Genomic DNA, 15425 nt, shown 5'->3' with positions numbered 1-15425 from the left:
TGTTATGATGTGTACGCGTTGTGCAACGAAGAACCCAATTCTGATTCTTGCTCTATTTCCAAAGAAAGTGATGTTCCTTGGAATGTTGCTGAACCTCTACCTCTAATTGATTCTGATGGTGTAGAGAATTCTACTGTTTCTGTTGCACAACGTGTTGAATCTCTGCCAGAATTAGAACTCCATCATGGAGAATTCTTACAGATTAATTTTTCTTATCCCGTTTACCACTTTTTTTTTCTCTTTTCTACAGGGAAGATATGTTGTATTCTTTTCTATGCCCCTTTTTCCTCCCACCTCAGTTCACTTGGTGTTATCATTTGGGTGTACCCTGTGAAATGTTTAAATGGAACTTTGGACAGGGCAGGGTGCGGTTTTAATGGATTGGGGGGAATGAGGCTCTAGATATAGAGAACTACTTGTGTGCTTCAAAATAAAGAAAGCTGTTCAGCACTTTTAAGTGCTTGTTTTCTTTGATACAACTGCTTTTTATATGAAAGCGATGTACAATAGAACATTTTCAGTACATGACTTCTAGCACCTCAAAACCTGTCGCAACTACATCCAGGATTGGATATTATGCACCTACCTAAAGTTAAACCCAATCAAAAGCGACTTCCTCCTGCTTGCTATCAGCGGATGTATGACGTTACAACGCATGCTTTTACACCGCATGCCGTTACAACGGATTTTTTACACTGCAAGATCTGTTACAACGCCAGCCTTTACAACGCATGCTTTTACAACGACGTACACTAGATGGAGTGCTGACATTAGAAATGTATAATTTACTATTCTAACTCCAGTCCACGTTGCAGTAGGGAAGGTGTTTGGATAGTAAAACTACACTATTTCTAATGTTAGCACGCCATCTAGTGCATTTCGTTGTAATAGCATGTGTTGTAATGGCATGCGTTGTAACAGATTTCGCGTTGTAATAGTTTCGTTGTAATGGTAGTGCGGTGTAAAAGTTGCGTTGTAAAGGTTGTTCACCGCTATCAGCACCTAACAACCACAGGTTAGGCTTAACTATCCGAAATGAACTTATATAGCTTTACCCTGTTTCACAGTCAAGACCAAGAACGCCATGACAGCTTGGTATCTGCTTTCCCTCCTGACAAAGGTGAAAACTTGCCTACTTGAAACCAACTTCAGAGCAGTAGACTAAGCATTGATCCTCTTTCTCCTGGAAGGAGGCAGAGCTCTTCTCAGCAGCCTCCGTGATACCATATTGCTCCCCCTGAAAGGCATTGCACATGCTGCTGTATCTCTCATTAAAGGAAAGAAGTTCGACCATATCATGCCAGCACTGAAGGATCTTCACTGTCTCCCCCCCTTAAACCTGTAATATTGTCATGACAAGCAGTATCACTTATAAGGCTGTTAGAAATGTCACCTGTGCATACGTTGGTGAGAAATTAACCATCTTATGCACACATTTCCTTGTTAAGTTAGAACCTCGCCAAACTTCAAACAAAAATATGGAAAGAAAATCTAGTACACTATCCCTTTAATCATCAGAACTGATTCTACCCTTCTGCACTCGAGAAACGAATTGATAATCTGTTTCTATCTCCCTATACAATGTAAACCTATCTTACCCCATACTTTTTAACCTTAATATAAATTATCTTGCATTAATAATATCTCGCAGCTTATGCCCCTGTTCAACAATGCGCTGTTCTCCATCTACGTTTGCGCTTTCCAAGTGTCCGTAGATACATGCATGGCTTGTAAAGAACCTAAACTGAATATTATGACTAAACCTAGCGAGAAAGGGGAGTCTGCAGCACTAGAATAGTTTGGGCGTAATGATTTTTTTCTGTTGTCCGTTTCCAAGTGAAGATAGCATTGTAAAACGACTTCCCATTCATATAAAGTAACTATGGCCTCATAAACAGATTGTCGTTGGACCTGTTATTTATTTAGCAATAACTTGCTACCCTGAGGCAATGTTAATTACATAGATAAACTATAAAAATGCAGAAATTAAACAATTTTGTGATTCAAACTGTCATAGGAAACAGAGAAAGAATCCTGCATCAACAGCGTGTCTGAGGGCGTGCGCCTCAGTTCCCCTTACCTTAATGAAGCCGCACACTTTTTTGGTTGAGCCTAGCGCAGCGCTGCTTTAGGAAAACGACCTCTTGGAATCACTATGGACTTTTCACACGCTCGTGTGTGTGTGTTTTTTTTTAGCATTTTTTCTATTGGGCTTTGCGTGCGTCTTGCGAAATGTATCCGTCTCCGGTTTGCGGTTAAGAGCAGGGGTGCCATCTGTTCGGGGTCATGTCACCATCTGTTTTTAATTAGCGCGTTCGCCGAGCTGCCGTGCTCATTTGCCCCCGCTTCTCTCTCGCTCCATTCTTTTTAACCACCCTTCCCTTCACATGCACACGCACAGCCCTGCCAATGCTCTGTTTGCAATGAGAAACTTGTGCATTCGCTGTCATGCGAGGCCCATTGCTGTTGACTTGTAGAAGGAGGAAGGCAGCAGAATCGTGTTTTGACAGTGGCGGCCGAGGTAGCGAGGCCTCTGCTTACACACACGGCTCCTGATTTTCTCTACTGTGCTCGCTTTCTGATTTGGTACTGGCATTATATAATGCAATCTTAACTTTAAGGCAAGCACCCTATTAATCTTATGTTTGACCTCACAACCGCAGGCTCGAACCCCAGCGCGTCTGCTCAGCCTTTCATCCTACTAGAGGCCGGCAGACTAATTAACATTCATTTGGTTGGCAATAAACATCTGTTACTCGACACCAAGATGCAGCATACTCCAGCCCTGCCTTCACTTGCACACTGGGATAACTCACTTTCGCCTCCTTTCAATTCGGCTCCTGATTTTCTCTACTGTGCTCCCTTTCTGATTTGGTACTGGCGTTATATAATGCAATCTTAACTTTAAGCCAATCACCCTATTAATCTTATGTTTGACCTCACAACCGCAGATTCGAACCCCAGCGCGTCTGCTCAGCCTTTCATCTTATTAGAGGCCGACGGACTAATTAACATTCATTTGGTTGGCAATAAACATCGGTTATTCAGCAGCAAGATGTAGCATACTCCAGCCCTGCCTTCACTTGCATACTGGGATAACTCACTTTCGCCTCCTTTCAATTCGGCTCCTGATTTTCTATACTGTGCTCGCTTTCTGATTTGGTACTGATTTGATACTGGCATTATATAATAGGAGCCAGCGGCGGCGCGCAGGCTGCCATCTGTTTTGGGTCAGGTTTCTTTTCCAGACCTTACCGCTTTTATTAGAAGGCGCGTCCCCTCCACCCCACCTCCACAAGAGTGCGCTTTCATTTTCTCCTAAACACAAAGGAACAGAAATTAAATCAATTACGGTGACATCTTACTTTTCAGCGGAATTGTCAGCACTGTCTAATGAGCGGGCCTTGGCCAACAATCCTACCCTGGAAGGCAACAAGCAGCTGCTACAGTAGTTAAAGCTCCTTAACCCTTTCAGCGCTCATAATGGAACCACTCCGTCATGAGCCACGGGTGCCGTGTGCTCATGACGGAGTGGTTCCGTCATGCTGCGGCCGTTGGCCGCCGCTCTTCCCACGCTGTGCTGATTCCCCGCCTGTGCGGGCGATTAGCGCAGTGGGCGGAGTCATGACAGAACCACTACGTCATGAGCACAGCTCAACCGTGGCTCATGACGGAGTGGCTCCGTCATGAGCACAGCGCCACCGTGCTGCCCCCAAACCCCCCCCAGCGCTGCGGCGGAATTCCCGCCGCAGCCAAGGGGTTAAAGACCACTCATGTCTTGGGGAGGAAAGGAACGATCCTCGTGGAGTTTCAGTAAATAGCTACATTGTGATGCTTAACCATTTGTTGACCGGATGATCATGCTTATGGTTAAACAAAACAGAAGAACGTTAGCAATCAGCATTTTACCCTAACTGTTGTGGAGAAAAAACAAACTTCTACAGCAGGTAGGCACAGCGTAACTTTACAGAGTGCATCTTTTTGCTCCCCCACCTCAGAAATCTGCAAGCACTTCTCCTTTCATTCCTTTTTATTTTGTTGCATTATGTAGCACGAATGAGGGTATCAAAGCACTTTAGATAAGTACTAGTTCCATTACAGAAATCTGCCCTGTGGGTGATAATGTGCTGCATGGCTAAACACTTATAAGGTCCCAAAGGCGAGACCTATGCCAATGCTTGTTTTATATTCCGGTACCCTTCACCTCCCACCCTCCTGCCCCCCCCCGCTGCCTCAGCTTTTCATGTGCTTTGTACATTGAGTGCTTCTTGAAATTCATCTCCTTTAGCTTGAAACTATTATACTTGCATCTCGATTTATCATAATTGCTCCGCGGATGGGGAGTCGGGCCCAAACAAGCAGAGTTCCTTGCAGCATGCCTAAATAACTTTGGGTCGCTTTCCCTATGTAAACGACCTGCCTTCGAGTGAACCCTGAAGATTCCTGTGGGGCAATGTAGACTGGAAACCAATAGCAATTGCAATGCATGCCTAGGAAGCACTCTCAGCGTATCCACTCCCTTTTGGTACACAATTTGTGGGTGCTCTTGTTGGTGCGAGAAGAAAATAGTCTTTAATCGATGCATGTCGGTGCTGTGTTTTAGACTCCAAGCAGGCTCGCTGAATTGCTTAATTCGGTGGTTCCTAACTCTTTGTCTTATGTGGACTCCAGTTTAATCATGACTGGAATCCAGGAACCCAGACTGAATAACGACTGGAATTGGGGTACACCAACTGGGTCATTCTGGAAGCTGACGACCGCGGTCTAAGAAATTTCGATGATTTAAACCTCAAAACAATACACTAATGATAAAATATTTTATTTAATTGACAAACCAATATAAACAAAAGAATAATTTTAAAGGGAAAATTGAAGCTTTACTAAATTGAATTAAGGCGACCCATCATCCATACTGCATTCTGTTTGATGCACTTGCATTGTCCCACGTATCAATCTGAGGATACTAACTTAATTTGTAGCCACAAATTTCAAATTCCTTCACATTTACAGAATGTTTTAAATTTTTCAATTGTGCTTGCTTATTTATATACACTTTATTAATGTGTTAATATTATTTCATTTTCTAAGCAGTCGCTGACCCCCAGTGTAGGCTTCGCGGACCCCCAAGGGTCTCCGGACCACAGGTAAGGAAAGAACGACTGGCTAAATTTATTTCTATATTTTAAGAATTTTCGAAAGTGTGAGCTTAAGTGCCTGAAGACAGCTTTTAAAAATAAGCTATTAAGGAGGATACTTAGAGGCAGCAGCTCAACTAGGCCACATAAGGATCCATAGTTTTTAGGTCTGAATGAGAACTTCTAATCGCAGTTTCCTCACTGTTAGAATATCTCATGGTGCAAGACTTGATCCAGAAATTTACTCAGCAGTGCTCTCGCATGCAGGTAGGTGGTGCCGTGCAGCCCCGTGTTAGCTTCGTTCCGCCCTGGAAGTGACAGAGCTACATCGCATTTAGGAGCACCCTTGCATGCTGTCTTCAGTTACTTTCTTTACGAGTCTTCGAGCTTGGATCTGGAGTTCTGTTCCCTCTTTCTTCAGTTTTCAACAACAACAGCGTTCAAACCATGCCATAACTGTCGAAACAGAGGTCAGTAATGGACCCACATAAGGTGTGCCTTTTGTGTGTATGCTCGCGTCATGACTCATATTAGTGTGATGAATGCGTCCTCATGCACCTGAAGGCGATCCGGGACCATGAAGCGAAGCTTTATTGCCAAATATCGAAAGATGCAAAAAGAACAATTGATGGACAGAATGGTTAACTGTGTCCTACATTCACGACAGTACAGAGATCTGGGCCTAAATCCATAATTTTTTTGCTCCCCATGCCATTCCAGTTCAGATCCAACCATATGCAAATCAGTCTTGACCCTGTCCCCATGGGAACAGTCCAGCCCGAACTGCCAAGCCAGGTCTTCCCTGGACTGGAAACAAGCATCCTAGGATCGGTTTTGGGATTTCACCCCTCATTAGCCAGGCTAACTTGACTCCAGTGGCATGGAGAGCATGGGACCCACGTCTGGGCAAATCTTATTAAATTCAGAAAACAGCTAAAAACTTGGCTCTTTTGTTCCCCTGCATACATTTCTTTTCCTCTGCCTTCATCCCAAGGGTTCAAATCTGACACTGGCACCGAGATGCCGATTGGTATTTACGCACTTCATAAAACTAACAATATAGCATAACAAGTATCCGGCACGAAGAGTCAGAGGGGCACATTTGGAAGGGCTCTGAGATGGTCAGGCATCAGGTTTCACCATTTGCACATAGAGTAGGAGAAACTTCTTCCTGCCCAATGTGCTTTTTTGATTCTGGAAATTATTGCCCATCTCGCCTTCCTGGACCACAGGGTCTGGGTAGGTGAGTACCATTTAAATCTTCTGAAAAAAGGGGACCAACCGTGTGCAGGGCCTTGTGACCCCAGCACAAGGCTTGAAACTTGATTCATGCTCTGATTGATAGCCAGTGCAGTTCCTTAATAGTTTGGGAGATCGACCAGAATTTTGAGAGATTTATCAGCATCTGGGCTGTCTCATTTAGAAGGGTGTTTTGTAGGCGACTTTGGGAGCCTGCATATTAGATGTTGCAATAGTCTAGTTTTGTGACTACTAGGGCTATTATAACTGTTTTTCTTAACTCTATTGGGAGGAAGGGAAGGATTTTTTCTAGTATTCTCAGAGTGAGAAAGCAGAAAGATGCTACCTGTTTGATGTGGTATGTAAATGCTAACTTGGTGTCAAAAATGACCCCCAGGTTACTTGCCTTCTGGACTGCTGATAGGAGGGATCCTAGGTTAGGGGGCCACCAGGTGGTGTCCCAAAAATGTGTCAAAGGAACACCTCAGTCTTTTCAGATTTTGGCTTCAAACAATTCTTCTGCATCCAGTTAGCGATGTTACCCATGCAGATATTGAATTGTTTGGCTACTTTTTCTAGTTAAGAAGAGACTGGCACAACCAGTTGGATGTCGTCTGCATATGAGAATACTGAAAAGTCGCAGGATCAAATGGGTTTGATCAGAGGGGTGGCATTAAAAGTGTAGGACTCAACGAGGATCCTTGGGGTGCCCAGCAAAAAAGGACAAACGGGTCAGAAGTAAAATTCTCCAGAGCAAACATTTGTTGTATGTTGGACAGAAAGGATCTGATCAAATTTAGAGCCGGACCCTTAATGCTGATGCTTTCAAAACGGTTGACCAAAAGGGAGTGGTCAACAGGTCCGAACGTGGAGAAATCAAGCAAGGCCGCCTTACTACCACCATTTACAACGGCTCAAAATTTTCTGTGGCCTCCACTAGGGCAGACTCTGTGCAGTGGAGGGCCTCAGTCCCATGCTGAGATGGATCGAGGAGGTTGGTTTGATTTTAGGAAGGTCGTGATCTCTTGGTTCATGGCCTTTTTGAAGATCTTGGCAGGTAGAGGAGGTCACAAAATTGTCCTGTAATTTTTCACCTCAAAGGGAACAAATGATGATTTTGTAAGATGTGGCAAGATGGATGCTTTTTTCAACATAGTTGGAAAGCAGCCAGAGATAAGAACCCTTCACTGCTGTGGGGATATATAGGACTTGTAGGTTCACCAAGAACCCGAGGAACCCAGAGCCAGAAACTGAGCAGCGTCTTGCAGTGGTTTTTCATTGTGTACCTGGTATATAGCAATTCATTTGGTAAAATATGAAGAATGAAAAATAGGTATCAAATACACCTATGTATTGTGTGGGTAGGCCTAGTGCCCACGACCGGAAACAGGCCAAAACGCAATGTGGACATGGTGCAGTTCGGATTACTAAATTTCCCCTTGCTTCCACGGACAGAATGATTTCTCAGTCACACGCACATACACACATCACACGCTGGTGGGGCCCATAACACCAACATTCATTCACACAAACTATCCGTGCCTACAAAGGGACATCAAATCCTAAACCACAGCTGTTCGCTTTGATAGAGGAAACCACTTCTACTGAATCACCCTAACACTTCCTCCATCAAGAGGTCGATAAAATCATTTCGTTGTTATTTAGTTTAATGACAATTTAACTCTTAACCAATCAATAAACATTTCAATGAAATAATCACCCGACACAGTAATTCAAATAATGATTTTCTTTATCTAATTTAAATGCAGGTTAAATCCTAATAATGCAAGATTATCTTTTGTCATATTTACCTATTCTGGCTAAATGTCGTTCTCTAAGTCAAAACTGGTCCTCAGTAAATTCATCAGAGTTATAAAGTCTCCGTCCTCTCCGTCAGCATAAAGATCTCTGATCATCGATTCTCCGTCAATAGCTTCGGCACAAAGTGACGTCTAGCGAAAAGCAGCCCCTTCCCTCTCTAGTGTACTAATATTTATACTAAAATTTACATATTAAAGTTACATTTTCTCATTTCCCAAGCCAACGATTGGCTGAATTCAAATACATCTCAATACATTAAGAAACATTTTCAAATTTTCCCATGTGGAAGAAGTTTCACAGTAAATGTATGGGAAGGTCTAAATCATAGTCCCAAATGTATCAGTTCGTTGGTAACAGGTTGAGTTCGACAGTTCATTTTTCCCAATGGCAACATATGCTTCACGTTCAGGGACATTGGCACCTCGCCAGGGTAGTCTTCATGGGCATGGTCTGACAGGTCACACAAGTCAGTGCAGGCGCCTTTCTCCATTGTTCAAATGATGAAGTAATGTACTTTAGTTAGGATTCAGTCGGCGGCCATCTTTTGGTAGGCCAGAATAGTCAACTTTAAGCAAAGAAACACAAAATCGTAATTAATACATAGAAATGATTAAAACAGTGTTATTCCCTTGCTAATACCCTTATGTGTATGCATTTATCTAGCCATATGCAACATTCAAAGCCGTTAATGCTGGTTTATTTAAGCACGAATCACAAAAACAATACTCAAGCAACATTTATCATTTTAATATGCATACAAACTTAGTTCACTTATTATTTTAGCCATGCAAATGCATTCCCATGTGTATTCTTTCGGTTTATAAGGTTGGTTTAGTACCTTCACATCAAGCTATTAATTATTATAATTAATTATTAATCATTTTAATATAAACTTATATAAATGGATTGGGTATATAAAAAGAAAATATTTTACCCGCTCCATCAATCCCCCCTTTGGTGATTTTATCACCACAAAACAAAACCCACAAAATCAATTTATTTTCCCCTTTATGGAAATTCGAAATGTTTTCTTGCTCAATTAAAGTTCTGTTTCCTTTTCATCTTCTCTTTTGGTTTTGTCATACATACCCTCCTTCCATTCTTCCAATTCTATTTCATTAAAATCTCTTTCTTGTTTCTTTTCCTTCTTTTTGAAAATTTCTCGTCTAATTTTCTTTTTATTTCTACTATGTCTACAACACATACATCCTAATCTAAGTATTAATAATATGAAAATCACACACGGTAATGGATATAATATTTTCCCTAATATAGTACTACCTAATTTACCTAAGAAAGCTTTAATAGCAGCCATCTTATTACTAATTCTAGTCCAGATACTTTCAACCTCCAGTGGTTTTATTTCATCATGCAATTCTGTAATATTCTTAATATATACTTTTAGATCTTTGCTTTCATCAGGAATGTAAGTGCAACAATGTTGAACTTTCAGCATTCCACAGACTCCACCCTCTTTTGCCAATAAGATATCAAGGGCAAGTCGATTTTGCATAATCATGGCACGCATGGCAACCATTTCAGTATTTACCAAAAGAACTCCTCCAGCGGTGCTTGTTGACAAGCGATCCACTATGGTTGACAATTTCCGAATATTATTTGCATTCAAAGATATTTCCACTGCTGGTATCAAGGCTCCAAAAATATCACCTACAATTTCTAACCAGGTTTCTCTTCTGCTACGCATTAGTAGGTTATGTGGTCCACTATTTTCTACTCTATCCATATGAAAGATTTTTGGAAAGACCAGGCCAACATAACATGTGCCATACCAATGGTCGGGCAACCTGTAATAAGCCTTGTTCCCACAAATATAGTACAGTCCAGGGAAAACTGGATCTTCTCCGCCTCTAAATCCCCATCCAGATGCAATAAAATATGTATCATGACACTCACTTGTCCCTATATAATAATAATCATATTGGGATCTCACCTAGTACATTAGCAGTTTTAGCTGGATTCAATTCATTATTCATGGGTAATTGTCCAAGAATGTTATCTATATTAGACAGTTTATATTCTAATTTCCCTACTTGATAAAATATACCAGTTAAAACGCTACATGTTATTCTATAAATTGCTGGGAGGTGATGATAAGTCACCCATTCTGAAACAGAGGCAGGTAACTGCATGCATACATAGCAATCCCTCACGTCCATTGTTCTTACATATTCATACAATAATTTTGAAAAAACATGGCTAGAAAAATCAGTTATAGACCTATCCTTGTGCATGTGCTCAGTGCTCGTTTTAAATGGAACTACCTTATGTGAACTCTTCACTATGTTAGTCATATTCTCTGTATGTCCCTCTAGTGTATCTAAAGTTACTTTGAAAGAGATCAAAAGAGCGAGTACGCTCCAAAGAAGCATTAATAGTCCTGTACAACAACAACATGTCTTGCACCATCTTCTCATAAAAGTACATCTACTCTTGTTATCATCTATGTTAGCCATCTTGTTAAAATTGACCGTGTCTTTTGACTTAGCCTCTTCTACTCCGCTTCTTGTAGTTTTCCTGCAAGAGCTAGGCCCTTATCAGGTGATCCAAATACTTCAATTTCTTATTTAATCCTTTATATTTTCTACAAGGACCTGCTTGAAATCACTCAGCTTGGCCTCTCGTCGTTTTTCACTTCCTTCTTGTCATCCACATGCAGAATTTCCTGATCTTCCGCTTCTTCTCCGATATCGGATAGGATAACTCTCAGGATTTCCGCTGTTTCTTCTTCCTTTAATACTCTCAGTAAAGCCTCCTCTGGATTTCCTTGACTATCTACCTCTTCTCCTTGTTCAGGCAGTGCCACGTACGTCCATTCAGGTGACTTATACTTCTGGTTTGGTTTTCTCGATCGTTTGTTTGCTTCAGACACTTCTGTCTCTCCCTCCTTTTCTTTGTGCTGACTGGTTACTTCATTCACTTGTTCAGCTTCTGAGGGTTTGACTCGTGTCAATCGATATCTCAATCTCTTTATTTTGTTTGGCCAAAGATCCCCTTTAGCATTCCTTCTTGTTTTGCCGTCTTTACTGTTTCTTTCCTCAATCCAAGTTCTCTTTCTTAGAACTCGACCCTCTGGTATTTCAGTTTCACTGTCTTCAGATTCTGTCTCATTTGTTTTTTCTTTTTCAACAGTCTCTTTTTCCACCTCTTGTGTTTGCCCTACTTCTGTCCCTCCTCGTGTCTCCGGCACGCAATCTTCCTGCTGACTACTTGTCCCTTCACCTAGCTGTGTGTTGCAGTTCCCTACAACTCCTCGGGGGTCTTCCGCACTCTGTCCCTCTCTCTCTGTGACTGTCCCTTCTTCTCCTTCCAGAATTTTCTCAGGTGGAACTTCTCCAACTCTCTCCTCTGGTGTAAATGTTACTTCTGACGGGACATTCTTTTCTTTTCTCTTCTTTTTTTCTGTGCTCACCACTGGCGTTTTGCCCGTCTCCAGAATCTGAACCATCTGAAATCTGTAATCTCCTTTTCAAAATCTCTTCTCTGGGAGTTGGAACTAATCTTGGCTCCGTTTCCCCCCTTTCAGGATTTTCTTTTGAATTTGCATTCTCATTGCCGGAATCATCACTGGATTCTGATTCATCGAAATATTCTTTTCCAATGCTATCTGCTGGATTTGGAACTCTCAAAGTGTGACTCGCATGTATCCAATTTTTCAATCCAGCACACTTCACAGCTGTTGTTGTAGTCAATATCACTTGCCTTGGCCTTGGCCTTCCCCACCTTGGAACCAAGCAATTCCTTCTTCTGTGGACTTTTATTCTCACCCAGTCACCTGGGCTTAGATCATGGGCTAGTTTTCTCTCAAGGGTGGTGGCGTCCGCTCCAACCTGGTGAAACACAGAATGGACTGCGTCAGCCAGGCCTTTACAGTAATCCAAAATCATGTCATCAGTTATTGTCATCAACTTGTTGACTGGAACAAATACGTGTCTCATGGCTCGTCCCATGATAATTTCGTGGGGACTCAAACCTGTAGTTCTGTCTGGAGTAGATCTAATTGTCATCAAGACTAGAGGCAAGACATCAGGCCATTTCATTCCTGTGGCTAAACACATTTTCCCTATTCTGTTTTTGATTGTACCATTTATTTGCTCAACCACACCACAAGCCTCTGGTCGATAGGCACAATGTAGTTTTTGCTGTACACCCAATGCTTCACAAATCAATTTCATGATATCATTGTAAAAATTCCTCCTCTGTCTGATTCTATGGTTATTGGAAACCCGTACCTTGGGATGAATTCCCTCAACAAGAGCTTGGCCACTGTGATTCCATCATTTCTTCTTGTTGGGTATGCCTCCACCCACCTGGAAAACAGACAAACTACCACCAGAACATACCTCAGCTTGTTATAAGGGGGCATTTCAATGAAATCTATTTGCATTCTGGTGAAGGGTCCTCCTTCTCGGCCTATTGTGCCTAAGCTCACCACGGTTTTCCTTCCAGGATTGTACTGCTGACATATCAGGCATCTTTGACAGAGACTCTCGGCTATCAACCTGAATTTGGCATTGTACCAGGTCTGCTTAAAAGCCCTTATCATGGCATCCCTTCCCAGATGTCCTTGGCCATGATACATCCGTGCCATGGTTGACATCATGCTATCAGGCATTACTGGTCTTCCATCCCGATAGACCCACACATGATCTTTCTCCCTGGGTGCACAACCTGCTTTTACCCACTGCTTCATTTCTTCATCTCCTGCTTCATCCTGCAACTGCCTTACTTCTTCCCATGTGTCCACAACGTTAGTAAACATCATGGAGCAAGAAAACATTTCCTTTTCTTTGGCCCTATTGATCGAATATAGATTTCGGGCACAGTACTGAGCCATGTCATTGGCATATCGATTCCCAGTAGTGATAAAATCACTACCTTGACTATTAGCAGCACATTTTACCACTGACAGTTCCTTTGGCAACTGTATTGCTTCAAGCAATTTTCCCACCACTTCTGCATTCTTTATAGGAGTTCCACTTGAGGTCAGGAAACCTCTCTGCAGCCAAAGTTGGCCAAAATCGTGGACAACTCCAAAGCCGTACTGGCTGTCTGTTATCACAGTCACTCTCACATTCTTCCCAATTTTGCATGCCCTTGTCAATGCCACTAATTCTGCTACTTGAGCGGATTTAACTCCTTTCAAGTGTGGGGCTTCTATGACTGCAGCAACTGTGCATATAGCATAGGCCGCACTCAACAATCCTTCGTCTGTTCTCAAACACGATCCATCCACAAACAACACATAATCACTTTCTGGCAAGGGTAAATCTTTTATGTCTGGTCGAGGTTTCGTGCAAAAGTCAAGCACATCCAAACAATCATGATCAACATCATCTCTTACCTCCACTCTCTCTGCATCAGGCAAAAGTGTAGCTGGATTCACATTCACACATCTTTCCAGACTCACATTGGTTGCACCTAGAATGACCTTCTCATACTTAGTCAGCCGACTATGTGACATGAACTGTGTTCGACTCCTTGTTAAAAGGATCGCCACATTGTGAGGTACAAACACTCTTACTGGATACCCCATCACAATTCCCTCACTCTGCTCTAGGCTTCGGCATGTAGCAGCTACTGCTTTCAGACATCCTGGCAGACCTACCGCCACTGGATCTAACATTGACGAAAAATATGCCACTGGTCTCCTTTGCCTTCCATGTTTCTGTATTAACACTGATAGTGCACATCCGTTTCTCTCACTGCAGTATAACTCAAATTCTTTCTCATAGTCTGGCATTCCCAGAGCTGGGGCTTCACAAAGACTGTTCTTTAGCTGTCTGAATGCTGCCAATTCTTCTTTGTTCAGTTCAAGGGGGTCTTTAACCTCACTTTTCGTCAATTTCACCAATGGTTTGGCAATCAGGGAAAAGTTACTTATCCACTGACGACAGTAACCAACCATTCCTAGAAACATTCTCACCTCTCTTTGGGTCATTGGAGCTCTCATTCCTCTAGTGATTCTGATCCTGTCTATGGTTACTTTCCTCAGCCCTTTTTCAATGGTATGACCCAAATATTGTACTTCTTTCTTACAGTATTGCAATTTTGTCGGAGATACCTTTATCCTCCATCTGCCAAATGATTCAGCAAAGCTATTGTGTCCGTTTCACAGGCTTCGCGCGTCTTTGACGCCACCAATAGGTCGTCAATATATTGAACCAAAACTGAATTTTCAGGCATGGTAAGACTTTCCAGAGATTTCTTTAGCAACTGATTGAAAATTGAGGGGCTCTCTGTGTAACCCTGTGGGATTCGGCACCATGCCAAAATACGCTCTCCAAACCGAAATGCAAAAATCGGCTGGCTGTCATGATGCAACGGAATGGAAAAGAAAGCATGACATAAATCAATTACTGTGTACCTGTAGGAGAGTAGGGTCTGCTATCCTATGGTCACCCCAAAGTTTTGCTTTTTGCTTCACTGTTTTTTGACATATTGAGGCTGTGGGCCTGCTAATCAGACCCCCAGCCTGCTGTTCTCTCTACTAAATTGACACTATGCACTCCAGGTGCATAACCAATTGGAATTGGATCACCCTGTGAGCCCCTGTACCAGTGTACACTAGGTACCCAGGGCATTGGTGTATCTAAGGCCTACCAGGGGCTGAAGCATGTATTGTGCCACCCCTGGCCTGGCCTAACAATTTGACACAACTGGCTGATCACTCAGCTGGGGTAAGTTGGTGTAACCACCTCTTACTTAGGTGTAGTATACCTATACCTAACCTTAAATGGGACACATGTTAACCTATAAGTCACTCCTATGGCAGGCCTTAACAATCCTGAAGGCAGAGTGCTTGGTTCCATGTGGGATGGTGCTCTGGCATGAGTTGAGCCTGTCTGCAGTGGTCGGAACAACTTCCTTCTACCGTTTCCAGATATCGCCATACCATATACTCTTAAGTGCATTATGAACCTCGCGGTTAAATGCTATCTTTGGTTTGGCTTTATCAAAACATGTCGAGTAAGGTGTCATACGAATTGGAATACTAACCCCTTGCCAATTCTGGCGACGGGGTTAGCATTCCACCCTTCTAGAGGGACACGACATGTACAGTACCTGAAACCCGGGTAAAATCAGACAGAGCCTCAGCTCCACAAAATGGACGCTGCCACCACCGACACAAGTCTGCCCTCCTGCTGCTGGGAGTCCTTCCAGCTTGGGGGATGTGGACAAAGGGTTTCCTGCCAGGGGAGGTGCGAGCAC

At 42.7% G+C, this 15425-nt stretch overlaps 1 long non-coding RNA gene across 1 annotated transcript in view; it reads left to right on the top strand.

The window, feature by feature from the left end:
• The window catches only part of LOC146769614 (uncharacterized), a 144746-nt gene that overhangs the window by 16384 nt on the left and 112937 nt on the right, over positions 1–15425 (top strand). Inside the window, exon 2 of the long non-coding RNA XR_014976119.1 lies at positions 5089–5144. This is a non-coding gene — a long non-coding RNA (uncharacterized LOC146769614). The remainder of the gene's footprint in view (positions 1–5088; positions 5145–15425) is intronic.

This window comes from Triturus cristatus, unplaced genomic scaffold, assembly GCF_964204655.1.
Source record: "Triturus cristatus unplaced genomic scaffold, aTriCri1.1 SCAFFOLD_157, whole genome shotgun sequence".
Taxonomy (NCBI): domain Eukaryota; kingdom Metazoa; phylum Chordata; class Amphibia; order Caudata; family Salamandridae; genus Triturus; species Triturus cristatus.
The sequence above is the reverse complement of the archived record's forward strand: the minus strand, read 5'-3'. Positions and strand labels throughout refer to the sequence as shown.